Source organism: Humulus lupulus, chromosome 8, assembly GCF_963169125.1.
Source record: "Humulus lupulus chromosome 8, drHumLupu1.1, whole genome shotgun sequence".
NCBI classification, from domain to species: Eukaryota; Viridiplantae; Streptophyta; class Magnoliopsida; order Rosales; family Cannabaceae; genus Humulus; species Humulus lupulus.
In genome coordinates, this window is record NC_084800.1 from 90,856,048 (window position 1) to 90,878,136 (window position 22,089).

Below are 22,089 nucleotides of genomic sequence, written 5' to 3' on the forward strand. Positions count from 1 at the left end.
ACCTATAATCATGCTCCACACTGAGTAACTTCATCTGATCCTCGAACTTTCCAATGTGTCGTACTGGGTCCTCCTTCCCAATGTATGTTGGAAGTTTATCAAAAGGTTTCTTTGTCGAGCCCTGAACAGCCATGGTGAGTGCATCTATTTGAGCCTGCACTGCTGGTGGGATCGTTGCTCCAGGTGGGGTTGACGTCCCTAGTACCCCCTCTTGAGCATTGGTGCTCCAGTTGATGACCTCCCTCAGATCCTGAGGTTGTGCATCTTTTTCGAGCCTATCGAACACGATATCGGTGTTGTTCATTGGTTCTTTTCCCTTGCGAGACTGAGGGTGTAGGGGTGGTAGGTCCTCCTTGCCCTTGTCAGTGCAATCCTACCCCCGAGTCTCTCCTCCTACATGAATTTGAGACTTTGAGCGACCGTTTCCTTTCATGTTACGCCTCTCAGATGTCTGACTTTCCTCTCCTGTGCCATTTCTTCTGTCCCCCTGGGAGGGGGCCTTCGGGTTGGTAACATTCTTACTCTGAGATGAAGTGTTATTCTTCTTGGTCATGGAGGAGGAAGTCTTAGACTGCGCCTCTTCATCCTGTCTCTGAGAAAGTGGCTTTGAGAGCATCCTTGGGGTTCGACTCCTCCCTTGGGACTCCCTGTTACTACTGTCTCGCAATCCTGTTGGTTTGGCCTGAGCCTCCCTCAGCGCCTGAGCAGCACCTTCAGCATTAGCTTGGGTTAACTGGGTAGCCGCCTCTAGGGCCGCAACAGCCTCCTAGTGCCTCTGGTCAACTTCCTGCTCCCTCTGGGTCATCCTCTGGACCTGCTCATCTATCTCCCATCGTTGTCATTCCATAGTTTCCCTCTGGAGGACAATTTCTGCAGCAAAGGCATCCTGCCTCACCAAAAATTGCGCCATCTCCTCTGGTGAGCATCTTGTGGATCTTTCGCATCAGGTTGATCTCCAACCTCCACCTGAGGTTCGTTAATGGGATCGATGGGATCCTGAGTGGTGAACTCCCTGGGAGTCATCTTCTTTGTCTGACTGGATTTTGGAGGCATCGTAAAACTTGATGAAAGTGTGTTTCACTACAACGATTCTGACTATATGTTACAGTAAAAAAATTACTTAAATGAAGAAGCGTTATTAATGGGAAAATGAAAAAAAAACACGGTGAATTAAATATTTTTTAGGCACCAAATGAAATAGAAACAAGGCGCCATATAAAAATTTGGTCTAATCCGAGAAGAAAAGAAAAAAAGTGAACAACCACATAAATTTCTCTAATCCCTCATCTGCTCTCATTGAATCCCTAAACCCTAAACTACCCAAACCAGCTCCTTAAATCAGTGTCGCCTCATCTGCCTCTCTCTCTCACTTAGTTTCCTCGGCCTTCTCTCTCTCTCATGCGAGTCACTCCGGTAATTTGAGTCATGCTGGTACTCTCTAATCAATTTCGTTGAGCCATTGAAACACACCATGACCGTGCAACCTTCCCCGTCATTCTTTCTCTCCGATATCTCTCCCGCTGGAAGCAAGAACCTAGACAAGAACACTCAGACCTCTGTTTTTCTGTGAGGTATTTTGTTTTTTTTTTATCATTTAGATTTCAATTTACTATCAATAATCAATGCATATATATTTATTTGTAATTTTGTACATTGTGTTGTTGTTATCACTTTCTTCTCTCACGCTTTTACTCTCTAGTCTCTCCATCCCTTCCTTCCCTCACCACTGTTGACGTCATCAGGCCATTGATGGCTGAAGAATGATTCCTTGAAGCGCACCACGACACCCTCCCTTTTTCTTTCTCTCTGCCTCAGCCCTCAGGCGACAAGAAAGAACAAGGGCCCATATGCGGTTCTCTATTTTTCTCTATCATCCTCTCCATGCGTGTCTCATTCTCAAGTGGAGTTTTATTTTTAGTTATATATATATAATTTCGTTTGAATATACTATGTATACATATGTCCATTTGACTAATTAACCTTAGTTTTTGAACATAAATTTCAGTGTTATAGAATTTTACATACCCTTTCAAATAGAGTTTCCTTGTCCTATGGACTTGATGTACATGTTTGTTTGACTTTTAATTAATGTGTTTCTTTGTTAATATTCAGAAGAGAAAAGTGCAAGAATTGAAGCAACGAGTTGAAGAATTGGAAAATGAACGTAGGTGAGCTTAATTAGACTAATAGCAAATAACATCTTTGGTGCATTTTGCTACTGGTTTAATAGCATAGAATATGTATTTTGCTATTGGCTTTGGTGTATTTTGTTACTGGTTTGTGTTATTTTTTTACTGCTACTGTTGGTCTATTTTGCTGGTACTGATGGAAAGAGATTATGATATGCATATATGTTTAAGCTTAGGTTAATTTATCACATTTTGATGGTTTTCTGTCAGTTAAAGGGTTGAATAACAATAAATATCAAAGATGAAGTTATTTATTGTTTGCATATGTGGTTAAAAATGATTATATATACTCATACATATTTCTTATCTCAATATTATTTCAGGGGATAAATTATAATTTGTATGAAAACTATCAGAATCATTGAACTCTACTACTGCTAAAGTGAAATTAAATGATGTTAAGAGGCAAAGAAAGAAATGTTAAAGCTTTGTTCCCATGTTCCTATGCTTCTCTCTTCCAAAGTATAAGGCAAATATTTTACTTGGTATTTTTGGTGGCATTGTTCAACAAGAATTTGACTATAGATTCTTGGCTAATAAATACTTAATTCTTACTCTTTGCCTTAAGCTATCTATTCTAATTGTAATATTACTTTGAGGAAATAATTTTTGGATTGGATACACATATATTTTATAATGGTAATTAGAGTTTGGTTGCATAGTGGCCTTGTTTTTTAATAAACAAAAAGTATAATAAATTTTTTGAAGCTCTGCTTAATGTCTTAACAATACTGGATTCACTTATGGGCACATGTCACTTTTGTTTTCTGGTTAAGTGATAAAAATTATGTAAACAATTATCATATTTACCTAGTCTTGGCATTAAATGTGAATTTCAAGTATCCATTAGGTATTTTTATGAATAACATTGAACCTAGTAGCCATTTCTTGATTATTCTGTTGCTGTATATAATTATTGTTGCTTGTTGTGGAAGCACCACTCAAATATTAAGCGATGTTATGGAATAAGGACTCCTAAGTTGATGCCCCTCGTCAATGGGTATTCTATCACTAGCTCATCCAAATTTTTGAACTCTACATAGGGTCAGGATATAGAATATATCTACACTATAGAGGTTTTGAAAAATGTCTATGGATTTCTTTATAGTTGTGTTTGCACTTTAGTGAATAACGGTTATTTCTTTTATGAAGCTTAACATATGCTCTTTAAATTCTTTGAAGGTTCCCAAAGTAAAGTATATTGTTGAGTATTGAGAAAAAAAATGGCTTATTACACTTTGACTATCTCATTTTGGTTCTTTTTGTAATTGTTTCTATTTCCTATTGTTAATATGGAAAAAGGCTATTGATAGGCTGGATTTAGAAATGTATTAGATTATAATAGTTATTATTAAATATTGTTTTTCAATAGATATTAGTAATAGTGAGGAATATTGTAGTTATTTTGGTATAGTTTAAATTAGTTATTTCCTTGAGACGTAGTTTCACAATTTAGAATATTATTGAAGAGTTTTCCTTCATTATTTATTAACAAAGTACTTGCTTATTTTTTTTAAATTTGGTAATTTAATCATGCCACAATTACATAGGTCCAATTAATTTAACAATTTCCTTGTTTCCTAGTAGTGCATACAATGGAATAATACCAAATTCTGTTTATATTACTAAGTTATTGGGAATTCAGTAGTACTATGCTTGCTCTTATAAACTCTAGTTAAGATTAAGTTGCATTGATTTGTATTTCCTTGTTTTAATTTGTATTACTACACGGGATGTCATTGTTTATTACTCCTAAGAGAAAATATTATCATGAAGGTTATATATTCTATCTATTTATATTTAAACTATCTTTTGTACATTTAATACCAGTAAAGGACATATAGCTATATTTTTTTATTATTTGAAAAAAAAACTTTGCTGGATTATGTTTGTAGTGTATCAAGCCTTTGACTTGCTTTCTGAAGAAAGTTATAAAACACTTTATGTCTTAATTGCTCCCTACTATCTGAAAAACTAATGCTTAATGGCATCAAGTTGTTTGACAATTTTGATTTTATTTGCACTGTATTCTCTTTTCTTATTTATAGCTTTGGTAAGTTATAGTTTATATGATAGTTATGGGATTGGCTTTGCATTCACTTGTTATATTATTTATTTATTTTATTATTCATCTTGTAGTTGTTCCCAAGCTTTGTTTGAATCTTCATTTTGTTTTCTATTATGCTTATTTATATTTTGATATTTCTTTGCTAGTTGATTTTCTGGCATTTCAGGAACTTGTTACTGCTTGGGTTGTCATCTTGGCTGCCTTGTCCATGGGTTTGACCATTTATTGGGTCTCTCATTTGGTTTATGTTTAGTTTTTTCTCATTTGTGGCCATGGGGTTGCTCTGCTTTTAATTTACAATGCAATTTTTCTGTAATAATAGAATGGTCTGTTTGGTTGAATTCATGCATTCAACTTTTGATTGAGTATAAAAATTGTCTTGAGATAGAGCAATAGATCATATACTATATTATGCAGATATTCTATTTACTATAATAGAAGCTTTGATCATGTTTTTTTTTTATTTTTTATTTGCCATATGTCTAACAAGTTTTTTCCACTATTGATATATGTACAAGTGTGCAAATTTGTACGTTGAGTATGAGCTATCTAATAAAGAAGCAGTTATGTCAAAGATAAAATACAGTCTATTAGATTCACTAAACTAACATACATACAATTTAAATTTACAATGTAGCTAAAGCCAGTACAAGAAAGATGAGCAATCAATGAAATGATATTTCAGTATATGATTGCAATTAAGTATGCAGACTTGAGAAACTAAAACTATCTTCAGTTGGAATTTGATTATACTTATGTTGTCAATCTTCTTTATTCTCTTTCTATAATGGAGGCACTACTACAAAAAAGGGCAATTGTGTCAGTCAAACACGTCAGTCAACACAGTTGACTGATGCTGTTGACCAAGAATTAGCATTTGTGGCAGTTCGACACTGCCACAAATGAGGGTCCAATTGCGTCATAACGTACACTGATGCTGTTTAATGGGATCGTTTGCATCAGTGGGGCACTGACGCAAACGGGCCGTTAACGGCGTCAGTGGCCCACTGACGCAGCTGGGCCTCCTTTTCATAAAACCCTCATCGTCCCGAGTCAAGCCCCATTTCACTCAAAACATTTCAAAACCGTTTCCTTCACAAACCAGCAGCGCCCAACTGAAGTTCTACTCATTTAGGTACGTTTTTAGCCTTTTTTTTTTTCAATTTTAATGTCAAAATATCGATTTATATATGTTTATGAAACTTATATATAGTTTTTTTTTTAATTTTTTGTATAGATTTTGTTTTTTGAAGATTATAGTTTGAAAACCCATAATCTTTATTGGTTTTTTGGGGTTTTCTACATCAAAAACTCACATTGCTCAATTACCACAAGTAAGTGTAATTTTATTAATTTTTATGATTTAAATTTAATTTTTATGATTTTTTTTTATAAATTGACTATATTTCAGATTTTTAATTTTTAGATAATTTTATATTAATGATTATGAAATTGTTTTAGGTTTAAACTTTGCATTTTAATATTTTATTTCTTTAGAATTTTTTTATTATAATTTATTTATTTTTTATTAACTTTTTTTTAAAATTTCGAATTTACTATGTAAATGATTATATATATATTAATGTATATATTTTGTATAAGTTTTGTTTTATTAATTATTTAGTTTGATTATTATTAGTAAATTTTTGTTTATATTTTGTTAATTTTTTAAAACTATTTTTAAATTTTGGGTTTAATTGGTTAAATAGGTATATATTAAAATTATTTGTTTTTTTAAGTTATATTTTATTATTGATTTAGTTAGGATATTTATAGTCGATTTTTATTTATGTGAGTTGTTAACTTTTAAAAAAATATATATATTTCGGGTTTAAGTAAACAAATGAGTACATATAACAAATTATTTGTTTTCTTTAAGCACTTTATTGTTTGTTTGGTTACAATATAGTTTTATGATATTTTTCTTTATATTTTGTTAACTTTTTTATTATGTTTTTTGTATATTGTTATATTTGAGTAGGTATTTTGTTGACAACTTTGTTGGTGAGATCAAGCTTTGGAGGATTTTATATTAGAGGTAATATTTTAAACCTTAATGTATAATTAATATATTGAACTTAGTAGCATGTACAAATTATAAAATAGTGGAGATAGGATCAGGGACTGTGTGCTGCGGTGATATAAGGCTGTAATTATGCATGTTTGATTGATTACTTGATTTGTTGTATTTATGTGAATAATATAGATTTATTTAAATTTTGGGAAATATGATAGAAATAGGGGAAATGCTGCCCAATTTTTTTTGTAAGATTTAGTAATTTGAGAATTATGCATGTTTGATTGATTAATTGGTTTGTTGTATTTATGTGATGAATATAGGTTTATTTAAATTTTGGGAAATATGATAGAAATAGAGGAAATGTTGTCCAATTTTTTTTTTAAGATTTAGTAATTTGAGAATTATGCATGTTTGATTGATTTATTGGCTTGTTGTGTTTATGTGATGAATATATGTTTATTTAAATTTTGGAAAATATGATAGAAATAGGGGAAAAGCTGGTCAATTTTTTTTTAGGATTTAGTAATTTGAGAATTATGCATGTTTGATTGATTAGTTGGATATTTTTGTGTATACCATGTGCTATATAAATGCACATTTTAAATTTGGCAAATGTGATAGAAATAGGGGAAACGCTGTCCAATTTTTTTTGGACATATTGTTTCCTTTATTTACTTGTCAATTAAGTAATCCACGAACTTAATTGTTAATGTTTGTTGCTTTGTTTGTTTGTTTTTTTTGTTGTGTGAAGTTTGACAATGGATAGAGATTGGATGTCAGCGGATAGGTTATCCATGAAATATAGGAATGGAGTTGAGTTTTTCTTGCAATTTTGTGCAAGAAATACTCAATCTCCTAATAGTATTCCTTGTCCATGTGTTAAGTGTGATAACATTGTGAGGATGCCAATTTTTAAAATAAAAGACCACTTATTTAGGAATAGAATAGACAAAAGTTATAAAGTATGGTTTTTGCACGGTGAAAGAATGAAAGGGACAGATGAGGGACCATCTAAGAATAATAAGTATTTTGATGTTGATTACGAAGTTGATGATGTTGCAGAGATGATTGATGATGCACAATATGAATCACATGTGGATCCAATTAAATTTCAGTCAATCTTAGAAGATGCTGAGAAACCTATTTTCCCTAATTGTACAAGGTTCACTAAATTATTAGCACTGCTTAGGTTGTATAACTTAAAAGCCAAACATGGGTGGAGTGATAAGGGAATGACAGAGTTGTTAACATTTTTAGGAGAATTATTACCCGAAGGTAATGAAATGTCGTCTTCATTTTATGAAGCAAAGAAGATATTGCGTTCGTTAGGCATGCAATATGAAAAAATACATGCTTGTCCTAACGATTGCATCTTATATCAAAAGAGATTTGTTGATGCAATTGTATGTCTGACATGTGGTGAGTCTAGATGGCAAAAGAAAAAAAAATTAGATGCAGTTAGAAAAGGTGTCCCTGCAAAGGTTTTATGGCATCTACCACCGATACCTCGTTTGGTTAGGTTGTACCAAAATGATGATCATGCTAAAAATTTAATTTGGCATGCTAAAGATAGAGTAAAGCATGTCAAACCAAGAAATCTAGCTGACTCGCCAGCTTGGAAAACAGTAGATGTTAAATGGCCAGAATTTGGGAATGAATCGAGCAATATTCGTTTGGGTCTTTCTGCTGACGAAATTAATCCACACAATTCCCTTAGTAGTAAATATAGTTGTTGGCCTGTAATGCTAGTCATCTATAATCTACCGCCATGGTTGTGTATGAAGAGGAAGTTTACCATGTTGACCTTGTTGATATCTGGTCCTAAACAACCTGGAAATGATATTGATGTATACCTAGCTCCTTTAATTGATGATTTGAGCACATTGTGGTATGAGGGGGTTAATGCTTATGATGCTTATAAGAAAGAAAATTTTAATCTTAAAGAAGTGTTGTTGTGGACTATTAATGATTTTCCAGCCTTAGGTAATCTTTCTAGATTTAGTGTGAAAGGGTACAAGGCATGTCCTATTTGTGAAGAAAGGACTCATTCTGAATATTTAAAACATTCTAGTAAGATTTGTTATATGGGACACCGAAAGTTCTTATCTGAAAAACATAAATTTCGAAGTTTGACAGGTGCCTTTAATGGTAAACCTGAATTTGGAAAGGCTCCACCACCTTTACTTGGAGGACAATTGTTAACAAAGTTGAACAAAGTCCAATGCAAGTTCGGAAAACCTAGAAATTTTACAAATAAGAGAAACAATGTTAGATGTGAAAAAAAAAAGGAGGTTGTAGATGGTGCGACAGGTTGTTGGAAGAAGAAATCTAATTTTTTTGAGCTTGAGTATTGGGAGCATTTGGTTTTGCGGCACAACTTCGATGTAATGCAAATTGAGAAAAATGTGTCAGATAGCTTAATTAGTACATTACTGAATATTCCTGGTCGGAGTAAGGATAGAATCAAAGCTTGGTTGGATTTAAAAGTAATGGGTATACGCAGTAAGTTACAACCAAAGGTTGGTGAGAGACGAACCTATTTACCACCTGCGTGTTATACCATGTCTAAAGATGAAAAACGAAGTGTGTCATTCTTTGTCGAATGTGAAAGTACCAGAAGGTTATTCTTCAAATATTTCTTCTCTGGTAGATATGAAATTTTTTAATTTAGTTGGAATGAAGTCTCATGACCATCATACACTACTTGAACATCTTATACCGGTAGATATCCGTTCTGTGTTACCCAAAAAAGTTTGATATGCAATTACCAAACTATGCTTTTTCTTTAAATCTATTTGTTCTAAAGTGGTAGATGTGTCGAAGTTGGACAATCTTCAAACAAATATCATGATAACTATGTGTGAGTTGGAGCAGTATTTCCCACTTTCATTTTTTGACATAATGGTTCATTTAATAGTTCATTTGGTGAGAGAAGTAAAATTGTGTGGACCAGTATACTTGAGATGGATGTACCTATTTGAATAGCATATGAAGGTTTTAAAAGGTTATGTTAGAAATAGAAGTAGACCTGAGGGTCGCATAGTTGAATCCTACATCGTTGAAGAAGTAATGGAGTTCTTCTCAGAATACTTATCAGGTGTTGCGAGCATTGGACTATGTTTTTCTAAAATTGAGTTTGCAATAAGTAAAGGTGGTAGAGGTGGTGTTGTTTCTGAAGTTAATAAATATGATAGAGATGAAGCACATCACCTAGTCTTACAAAATATTTATGATGCTCAACCATACATCGAGTAAGTTCTCATACATATGCATGATCAATCTTATTTTTCTCTTTCATTATATTGACAATGATATAAATGATATTTCTTGAAGAGGATATTTCAATTGGATCAAGACCACTTATCCTAATAAGTCTCGGAATAAAAAATGGGTACAAGATGAACATTATCGAAATTTCAGCACTTGGTTCGAGAATGAGGTAAAATACTTGTGTTGTTCTTGTTTGAGTGTTATTGTATTTTAGCTTGTTAGAATTTAATATACTTTGTTTTATTTTATTGTATTCTAGGTTCTGATCAACACCACAAACAAAGTGTCTGAAACACTAAAATGGATAGAACGAGGTCCTTCAATGAGTGTAGTTAAGTATCAATGCTATTATATTCACGGTATTCAATTCAACACCGTAGAACGTGATAATATTAGAAAGACACAAAATAGTGGTGTTACTATTATCGCCCAGACTTTTCAAATATCTAGTTCCAAAGATAAAAATCCCATAAATTGTGATATGACATTTTATGGGGTGATCAAAGAAATTTGGGAACTAGATTATGTGACTATTCGAATTCATGTCTTCTTGTGTGATTGGGTGAAAAGTGATAATGGGATCAAAACAGATGACTTAGGATTCACACTGGTGGACTTAAATCGAATAGGACATAAATTTGACAGCTTTATAATGGCATCACAAGCCAAGCAAGTATTTTATGTGAGTGATCCAGTAGATGCTCGATGGTCAGTTGTCCTAACAAGTCAACCAAAAGATTATTTGATCAAAGAGTATGGGAGCGATGACATTATACTTGAACAAGAAACATTTACCATTGATTCACCGCCTATTAATGTCACCATTGACAATGATGATGACTATATACGCGAGAATGGTGAAGGGTTGTGGGTAGATAATTAAAGGTATATATATATTAATTTTATGATTTTTTTTTTATGTATTTTGTGAAGTTTATACCAGATAATATTTGTGTTTACTTAATTGCAGGTACATTGATTATGGGTCCATCATATGATAAAGAGGGCGATCTGTTTGTTGATGATCATGGTAATGGTCTGGAGGGGATTAATCCTATCGCACCAAAAAATACACAAGATAAGAAGTGTAGGGGTAAATCAAACTGTAGTGATGTATTCAAAGCAAGAAGTGAGGTTTGCAATTATGAGGTCTAGTACAATTGTTTTGGTCGAGCGATGGGAAAAGGGGGGATCAAGATGAACAGCACCATCGGTCTTCTATCACGCACAACCCTTCCATTAGATATCGACAATTGGAAAGAAATGCCAAAGGATAAAAAGGAGACTTTATGGGGTCAAATACAGGTAAGCTATAATATTGACTATTAAATTTATCATAACGAATTAATATATTGAGAAAAGTGTAATATTTTTGGCATTAGGCACTCCAGAGCATGGGGGACGTGTTGGTGGAGGTGGTGCACATGTCGCTCCTCGTCAATTTTTTCATGTCCCACCGCCAAAAAGATTCAATTACAAACAAAAAGGTGTGGAAGATGCTCGTTATAAAGACCTTGAAGAGAAATGGCGTCAATCTAAAGAAAGGGCACGTCAACAGGAGGAAAAGTTAAACCAGTTGATGGCGCATATTGTATCTCAACAGAGCAGTGCATTTGGATCATCAAATGCATCTGGTTCGGGTGCAGGAGGAGCCTCAAACACACCACGCGCACCATATGCCCCTCCACCACCGACACAGGCACAACATGCTCCGCCACCACCAACATGGACATCATATGCTCACCGACCACCCTCACAGCTACCACTTGCTCCTCCACCACCGACGCAAGCACCATGTGCTCCCCCACCACCACAGTCAAATTTTCCTGATGAGGTAATAGTTTCTTATTAATTCATTATTGCATATATTTGATAAAGTAAAAATAAACTAGTTTATCGAAAAGTCTAACAGATTAATTGGAATGTAACAGATTAATTGTAAGTTGTGTCTCGGCTCGACACAAAATATAGTTGCAGAGGGGAAACTTGTAAGTACCTGTTGCACAGAAATACATAGCGTTCAACTGCCTCCTAGAAATTATCGTGTCAGAGTTAAGGTAGCCATTCAAGAGAATGCTAGTTTACCATATTCGCTTACAATGGAAGATTATACATTGGTTGGACAAGCAGTCGGGTATGATGTTGGATGGACACAACATTGGGTTCTTACTAATCAACAAACGAAAGAGCCACTTGCGCCCTCTACTCAACAACCAAGACAATCAAAGAAAAGAATAGAGGCATTGACACAGGAGCCTACAGAAGTTCCTATCACAAAAATATTGAGGTGTTTGGTGAAGTTTATTGATAAATGGAAAGCTGACCGCGTGATAGAAATTCCAATTGTTGAAAGGGTATTTGGATTCCAAACAATCGCTATGTTAGGGAAAGATGATATCCTCCACTTTTGCAACTATTAGATGATTGGACAGACTGAGCAAGCATTATATATGAGGTATAATGGTGTTTATAATCTTAGTTTATTTAGTTTAACTTGAAATTTAATAATTTATTAAATTTTTTAATTATATGTAGCTTCCTCGATGATTTGGTGCAAACGAAGGGATTGAACCACATGTACACTTTCATGCATCCCGCTTTAGTGTCCACTAATGCAGGAACCAATGAAATACGTGCTAAAAATCTCTTTGATCGGTTTCTACAAATGGAGCTAGAGACATAGTTTCTAATTTGTCCTTGGATTAACAAGTAAGTCAACTTAATTTTATATTCATATATTTTGTTTATTGATAAATATCTTACACAAGGTTTTTTATTGCAGCTTTCATTGGATGTTAGTATTAATTCAGCCCCACAGTCATTCGGTAGCTTTTTTGGATCTTGTAAACTCACATTTCCGTCCGGAAATCAAGGAAATAATTATCATGTAAGTTTTTCATTTTCCTGAATTAATTTATGATTTTATTTCAAACTCATATATGGGTAAATATTAATATCGTGTGCAGGGCGTAGGATCAATATGATACACACCGAAGACTAAAAGAGTCAATCAATCTAAAAGTTTGTGTTACTAAGGTAAGTAAATTATATTACTTATCGTATTCAACTTTTTGACATATTTCTATTATAATAACTTACTAAATATAATCATTTACTTTGGATAACTATGTTGTAATAGTGTCGAAACCAGACTGGGCCAACCGAGTGTGGCTTTTACATTATGAAATTTACTAGAGACTTGATTTCACAGCCTAGACCGAAGGCCTACTTGAAAAATGAGGTATTGTTTTGCTTTTTAATTTTCATTTAAAATATCGTGCATGATTTTATTTGGATGATTATTTCTAACTTATTATTTTAAATATTTTCTAATTAGTTTACGAATACGAGTCCATATTCGGCAGACGAAATCAACGAGATACGAGATGAGTGGACTGAATCAATTATGGCGTATCTCAATTAGCAAATGAGCAAGTGGGTGAGGAAATTTTAGTTTAAGTAGGTTTAAATATTAGAAATTTAGAACACAAGAGTGCATATATTAACTTTGATATTTGAATTACTTTTATAGTTTTGATCACAAATGTTAACTCTAGATAAATGTTTATAAAAACTTATACTGTTGTTTTTCTGTTCATACTGCTGTTTTTCTGTTTCTGCTGCTAATTTTTTTTATCAAAATAGACCAGGGAAATTGGCATAAACATTTTCAATTTCCCTAGTTAATACTTTATGTGACAGTGCCCCACTGACGCAAATGCCACTCTAGTTTGCGTCATGGTCAATTGCGTCACATATTAAACTGACGCAAAAACTCAACTGTGGCAGTGCTTAACTGAAGCAAATGGCATTTTTTGTTGTAGTGAGGTGTAGCTATTTGTTGATCTATTTATTAATTCTTCTATTAACTTTCATTCAATTTTTGGTCTCTTATTTATAGGTTAGGAAATCAATCAAAGAGACTGCCTTAATAATCTCTAATGATGATGTTGAGGAGTCATCACTATTCATTCTGTAGCTTTAAAAAGATTATATGGTAAAGCATTGCAATCTTATTATTCCTTAATGAAAAAACCATATGTATCTTGTTTTGAGTGTTTATTTTATATTTGTTATCCTAAACTCTATATTTATAGTTATTTTAGTAGATTGGATATGGTTTAGGTGATAGCTTTTACGGTTGGGTGCCGACCTAGTCGGGATGCTTTCACTACTACAAAAAAGGGCAATTGTGTCAGTCAAACGCGTCAGTCAACGCAGTTGACTGACGCTGCTGACCAAGAATTAGCATTTGTGGCAGTTGGACACTGCCACAAATGAGGGCCCAATTGCGTCATAACGTACACTGACGCTGTTTAATGGAACCGTTTGTGTCAGTGGGGCACTGACGCAAACGGGCTGTTAACGGCGTCAGTGGCCCACTGACGGTAACGGGGCGTTTGCGTCAGTGGGGCACTGACGCAAACGGCAAAGTAAAACGCGCGTTTTACTTTTCCGTTTACGTCAGTGCCCCACTGACGCAAACGCCCGTTACCGTCAGTGGGCCACTGACGCAACTGGGTCTCCCATAATAAAACCCTCATCGTCCTAGCCGAGCCCCATTTCACTCCTACCATAATTTCATACCGTTTTCCTCCCAAACCAGCGGCGCCCAACTGAGGTTCTCCCCATTTAGGTACGTTTTCAGCCATTTTTTTTTTCAATTTTAATGTTAAAATAATGATTTATATATGTTTATGAAACTTATATATAGTTTTTTTTTGGATTTTTTTTGTATAGATTTTGTTTTTTGAAGATATAATTTGAAAACCCATAATCTTCATTGGATTTTTGGGGTTTTCTACATCAAGAACCCACATTGCACAATTACCACAAGTAAGTGTAATTTTATTAATTTTTATGATTTAAACATAATTATTGTGAATTTTTTTTTTTTTATAAATTGACTATATTTCAGATTTTTAATTTTTAGATAGTTTTATTAACTTTTTTTTTAAAATTTAATTAAATTTCGAATTTACTATGTAAATGAGTATATATATATATTAATGTATATATTTTGTATAAGTTTCATTTTATTAAATGGTTAGTTTGATTATTATTAGTAAATTTTTGTTTATATTTTGTTAACTTTTTTAAATTATTTTTAAATTTTGGGTTTAATTGGTTAAATAGGTATATATTAAAATTGTTTGTTTTTTTTAAGTTATATTTTATTATTGATTTAGTTAGGATATTTATAGTCGATTTTTATTTATGTGAGTTGTTAACTTTTTTAAAAAAAAAAAATTATTTCGGGTTTAAGTAAACAAATGTGTACATATAACAAATTATTTGTTTTCTTTAAGCATTTTATTGTTTATTTAGTTACAATATAGCTTTATGATATTTTTCTTTATATTTTGTTAACTTTTTTATTATTTTTTTGTATATTGTTATATTTGAGTAGGTATTTTGTTGACAACTTTGTTGGTGAGATCAAGCTTTGGAGGATTTTATATTGGAGGTAATATTTTAAACCTTAATGTATAATTAATATATTGAACTTATTAGCATGTACGAATTATAAAATAGTGGAGATAGGATCTGGGATTGTGTGCTGCGGTGATATAAGGCTGTAATTGTGCATGTTTGATTGATTACTTGATTTGTTGTATTTATGTGATGAATATATGTTTATTTAAATTTTGGGAAATATGATAGAAATAGGGGAAATGTTGTCCAATTTTTTTTTAAGATTTAGTAATTTGGGAATTATGCATGTTTGATTTATTAATTGGTTTGTTGTGTTTATGTGATGAAATATGTTTATTTAAATTTTGGGAAATATGATAGAAATAGGGGAAATGCTGGTCAATTATTTTTAGGATTTAGTAATTTTAGAATTATGCATGTTTGATTGATTAGTTGAATATTTTTGTGTATACCATGTGCTGTATAAATGCACATTTTAAATTTGGGAAATGTGATAGAAATAGGGGAAATGCTGCCCAATTTTTTTTTGGACATATTGTTTCCTTTATTTACTTTTCAATTAAGTAATCCACGAACTTAATTGTTAATGTTTGTTGCTTTGTTTGTTTGTTTTTTTTTGTTGTGTGAACTTTGACAATGGATAGAGATTGGATGTCAGCGGATAGGTTATCTATGAAATATAGGAATGGAGTTGAGTTTTTCTTGGAATTTTGTGCAAGAAATACTCAATCTCCTAATAGTATTCCTTGTCCATGTGTTAAGTGTGGTAACGTTGTGAGGATGCCAATTTTTAAAATAAAAGACCACTTATTTAGGAATGGAATAGAAAAAAGTTATAAAGTAAGGATTTTGCACGGTGAAAGAATGAAAGGAGCTGATGAAGGACCATCTAAGAATGATAAGTATTTTGATGTTGATTACGAAGTTGATGATGTTGCAGAGATGATTGATGATGCACAATATGAATCACATGTGGATCCAATTAAATTTCAGTCAATCTTAGAAGATGCTGAGAAACCCATTTTCCCTAATTGTATAAGGTTCACTAAATTATCAGCACTGCTTAGGTTGTATAACTTAAAAGCCAAACATGGGTGGAGTGATAAGGGAATGACAGAGTTGTTAACATTTTTAGGAGAATTATTACCCGAAGGTAATGAAATGCCATCTTCATTTTATGAAGCGAAGAAGACATTGCGTTCGTTAGGCATGCAATATGAAAAAATACATGCTTGTCCGAATGATTGCATCTTATATCGAAAGAGATTTGTTGATGCAATTGCATGTCCGACATGTGGCGAGTCTAGATGGCAAAAGAAAGAAAATTCAGATGCAGTTAGAAAAGGTGTCCCTGCAAAGGTTTTATGGTATCTTCCACCGATACCTCGTTTGGTTAGGTTGTACCGAAATGATGATCATGCTAAAAATTTAATTTGGCATGCTAAAGATAGAGTAAAGGATGGCAAGCTAAGACATCCAGCTGACTCGCCAGCTTGGAAAACAGTAGATGTTAAATGGCCGGAATTTGGGAATGAACCAAGGAATATGTTGACCCAAACTATTAAGTCTCCTTGTTTTGATGATTAACAAATATTTGATTATTATTTGTTACTAATGATTTGTTTATTTTGTAGCAAAAACCAAAGTGAACTAGCACTTCAAAGTCAAACTTATGACCAAGGGCAAAATGGTCATTTTACCAAATTTTCCGGAAACGACCCGAAATGGACTTCAAGACTCAAGAAACTCAAGATAAAGGTTTAATTTCATTTCTTAGTCTTGTAAAGTGATTGCAAGTATACTTTAAGTCATAAGTATAAAATTTGGCTCACTCACGTACTAAAAAATGGTGATTTTTTAAAATGAGAAATAAATATCCTAAATTTACTTTTAAGAAAATACATCCCGATACGGTCGCAACGCAATTGGAATTTTTTAAATCGGATAAACGAGCTAAAAGTTATAAAGAATTAAAAAATGGGAAAATAGACATAAATCGATTTTTGCTCTCTGTTTGCCATCCGGAATTCCGGATTGGCAACCGGAATTCCGGTTGCTTCCAGACCAGAATTCCGGTTCCCCATCCGGACTTCCGGTTCGCGGCAGACAGCTTCGAAAATTAATTCCTAACGGCTATAAACGGCTAGTTTTTTCCCAAACTCTATATAAACTCGTTTTTCACTCAAAGTTGGTTGTTGGCTGAGCATTTATTACATATACCAAACCAAATCCATTGATTTCAAAGAGCTCTCAAAGTTTAACTCATCCAAACACATATTCACACACTTGAGCCAAAATTTGTATTTATTTCTTCTAAGTGTGCTTGCTAATCACTCTAGGTTTCTCATTGTATTATCATACTTCTAGAGTGATTTTTGCTTGTAATATCAAACACATTCCCATATTGAGATTGAGGTGAGGTTGGCACCGGTTTTGTAAACAACCCGGTTAGAGTGAGATTGGCACTTCAACAATCCGAAAAAGAGGTTGATAGTCCTTGGTGGTGGAAAACTATTGTAAGAGGTTTGGAAATACCTTGGTGAAAAATTCCCCGCTGTAAGGGTTAGTCAAGCCCGCTAACTTGGCTCGATAGTTGAACTCAAAGCTAGGTCCATAGCTTTGAAGACCAAGGACGTAGGTGGCTTAGTTCTACCGAACCTTGTAAAATTTGAGAGTTTGCAATTTCTTAACCTTCAACTCTTTACATTACAAGTTTGATTATTTGCTATATCTATTTGATTGCCATATTATTTGCTTTTACTTGATAAATTTGATTTATTGCATAATTAGGCATATTAAGTTTTAAATTTCCGAAATTAGTTTAAATTTCCAATTCACCCCCCTCTTGGAAACATATCTTGGGTTAACAATTGGTATCAGAGCAAGGGCTCATTTATTTGATTAGATTTCACAATCTAGAGAATGGCGTTTCCAAGTAATTCACAAAATAACATGTTAGAAGGTTTAAGCACAACTAGAGCACCATTCTTCAATGGAGTAGACTTTCCCTATTGGAAAATTAGGATGGAAACTTATCTTCAATCTATTGATTATGATTTGTGGCATATAGTGTCTAATGGTCCTTACATTCCTAAACATGTCATTAATGATAAAGAAGTTATTAAGACATATGACGCATATGACGAAGAAGATAAGAAAATGCTTTCTAAGAATGCAGCTAAATATGCTCTTATATGTGGATTGGATAGAGATGTGTTCAAAAATATTGAACAAGCCTCTACCGCTCATGATATGTGGATAATGCTTGAAGTCACTCATCAAGGAACAAATGCTATGAAGGAAACTAAAATTCAAATTTATTCTACTCAATATGAGAACTTTAAGATGAAAGCGGATGAAACTATTGCTAACATGTATACTCGTTTCACTACTATCACTAATGGTTTGAATTCTCTTGGCAAGGTACTTTCACAAAAGGAGATGGTGACCAAGATTTTGAGAAGTCTCACCAAAACCTATCAAGGCAAAGTGATTGCCATTCAAGAAGCCAAGGATCTCTCAACACTTCCCTTGGAAGAACTAATTGGTTCACTCATGAACCATGAAATTTTCATGGAAGTTGAGAAGAAAAAGAAGACTATTGCATTCAAGTCTTCCTCCTCCCGTGCCATTAGTGAGGATGATGAGGAAAGCATGTGTAGTGACATGGAGGACTTGGCACTCTTCACAAAGAAGTACAAAAAGTTCATGAAATTCAAGAAGAACTTTGAGAAGAAGCCACATAGAGGAAATGACTCAAAGGAAAGGAAAAGCAAAGATGATCCACCGATTTTCTTTGAATGCAAGAAGCCCGGCCACATGAAGATGGATTGCCCAATGAGAAAGAAAAATAAATACAAAGGAAGGGAAATGTTGGCGGATTGGCTCAATAGTGATGAGGAGGACTCCGACAATGAGGAGAAGAATGAAGTAGCTAACATGTGCATGATGGCTCTTGATGATGGGGTAAGCATTTCTAGCCAAAGTGATTATGATAGTGAAAATGATGATGATAACTTAGAAATACCATATGATGACTTGTCTAGTTCATTTAAGGATCTATTTAATGATTTTGGAAAATTGCTTGCTAAAAACCAAACTCTTAGAGAAAAGACCAACATGCTATTAAAAGAAATTGAGATTTTGAAATTAAATGAAAAAGAACTTTTAACTAAATCTCAATGTACTACTTGCTCCTCATATAAGAAAGAAATTGGAAAATTGCATGATAACATAAAAAGCCTTAAGAATGACATATATACTTTTACAAAAGGTAAAGAAGGCTATGAACTTATGCTAGGGAGTCAATCTTGTGGTTTTGGAAAAAGTGGTATTGGATATGATCCTAGTAGGAAACAAATTTTTTTGAGAAACTTCTTTGTAAAACCAACTAGCCTACCACACTTTACATGCACATATTGTAACCAAGATGGTCATACTATTTCATATTGTCATGTAAAGAGATATGCATATCTAGGCAAGACCAAATGGGTACCAAAGGGTTCCAAAACTAACAAGAAAGGACCCAAAGTTGTTTGGGTACCAAAGGCCAACAAATGATTTTATTTTTGTAGGAATCAACAAGGAAGAGCAAAATCTTGTGGTTCTTGGATAGCGGTTGTTCCAAGCATATGACCGGTGACCCATCAAGATTTTCAAGTTTTAAGAGCAAGGAAAGTGACTTTGTCACTTTTGGAGACAATTCAAAAGGAAAAATCTTGGGCATTGGTGATATCGGTAACATATACTCTCCATGTATTAAAAATGTGCTTCTTGTTGATAACCTTAAACATAATTTACTTAGTATTAGTCAACTATGTGATAAAGATTTTCGTGTTGTTTTTGAATCCTCAAAATGCTCCATTGAAAATGCTTCAACCAATGAAGTTATTTTTTTTGGAGAAAGGAAGGATAATGTTTATGTTATTGATGTTGATTCCTTTGATAGCAAAAATAAATGTTTAACCGTTATGAATGATAATTCTTGGTTGTGGCATAGAAGATTAGGACATGCTAGTATGGATTCTATTTCAAAGTTGGTTAGAAAAGATCTTGTTGTTGGTTTGCCATCTATTCCTTTTGTTAAAGATAAACTTTGTGATGCATGCCAATTTGGAAAACAAATTATAACATCTTTTCATTCCAAGAAAGAGATTTCAACCTCTAGACCTTTGCAATTGCTTCATATTGATTTATTTGGTCCTTCAAGAATTGCTAGTCTAGGTGGTAAATACTATGCATTTGTGATTGTTGATGGTTTTTCTAGATTTACATGGGTTATATTTTTGAAACTCAAAAATGATGTTTTGGAAAATCTAGTTAAATTTTGTAAGAGTGTGCAAAATGAAAAAGGGTATTCAATCACCTCCATTAGGAGTGATCATGGTGGAGAGTTTGACAATGATGCCTTAGAATTGTTTTGTGATGAACATGGTTTTAACCATAACTTTTCGGCTCCAAGAACTCCACAACAAAATGGAGTTGTCGAAAGGAAGAATAGAACAATTCAAGAAATGGCTAGGTCAATGCTCAATGAAATCTCATTACCTAAATATTTTTGGGCCGAGGCCGTTAATACTTCTTGTTATATTTTGAACCGTGTTTTCATTAGGCCTAACATGAATAAAACCCCTTATGAGCTTTGGAAAGGGAGAAAACCCAACATTGGATATTTTAGAGTTTTTGGATGTAAATGCTATATTTTGAACACCAAGGACAACCTTGGAAAATTTGATGCAAAATCCAATGTTGGAATTTTTATAGGTTATTCAACACATAGTAAAGCTTATAGAATTTATAACAAATGAACTAATGTTGTTGAAGAATCTATTCATGTTGCATTTGATGAGTCTAACCCTCCTACAAGCAAAAGTGTAGATGGTGATGTTGTAGGTTTGGGAGAAGAGGTTCAAAAGCTTGACATTGGAGAATCATCTAACGCTCCATCACAAACTCCCAAAGAGGAACTACCCAAGGAAAAGGTAAATGAAAGCAAAGGTATGGATTCTAACCTCCCTCATGAGTGGAAGTTCAAAAGTGCTCATCCTATAGACCAAATTCTACGTGATCCTTCACAAGGAGTCACAACTAGAAGCTCCCTTAGAAACTTGTGTAATTTCATTGCTTTTATTTCTCAAATTGAACCAAAGAAAGAGGCTGAGTTCGATGAATCTTGGCTTCTAGCTATGCAAGAAGAAATAAATCAATTTATTAGAAATGATGTTTGGGAGTTAGTTCCAAGACCGTCACACCAATCGGTGATTGGAACAAAATGGGTCTATAGAAATAAGGTAGATGAGCATGGGGTCATTGTGCGTAACAAGGCTAGATTAGTGGCCCAAGGTTACAATCAAGAAGAAGGAATTGATTATGAGGAGACCTTTGCCCCGGTAGCAAGACTTTAGTCCATAAGAATGTTATTAGCTTTTGCATGCCACAAGAATTTTGTCTTGTATCAAATGGATGTTAAAAGTGCTTTCTTAAATGGATACATTATGGAAGAGGTTTATGTCTCTCAACCCCCCGGTTTTCAAGATCACAAACACCCTAACCATGTTTATAAATTAAAGAAAGCATTATATGGTTTAAAGTAAGCTCCTAGAGCTTGGTATGATCGCTTAAGTACTTTTCTTATCTCAAATGGTTTTTCAATGGGAAAAGCGGATAATACACTTTTTATTAAAAGAAAATCAAAAGACATTATTATAGTACAAATCTATGTTGATGATATTATTTTTGGTGCTACTAATGATGCTCTTTGTGAAGAATTTTCAAAGTTTATGCATAGTGAATTCGAGATGAGCATGATGGGAGAGCTCAACTTTTTCCTTGGACTTCAAATAAAGCAACAAAAGAATGGAATATTCATAAGTCAATCCAAGTACATCAAGGATCTACTTCAAAAGTTTGACTTGGCCAATGCAAAGTCCATGAAAACCCCTATGAGCACCTCCATAAAGATGGACAAGGATGAAAGTGGTAAGGATGTTGACATCACCAAGTATCGAGGTATGATTGGTTCATTATTATATTTAACCGCTAGTAGACCCGATATTTTGTTTAGTGTTGGTCTATGTGCTAGGTACCAATCATGTCCCAAGGAATCC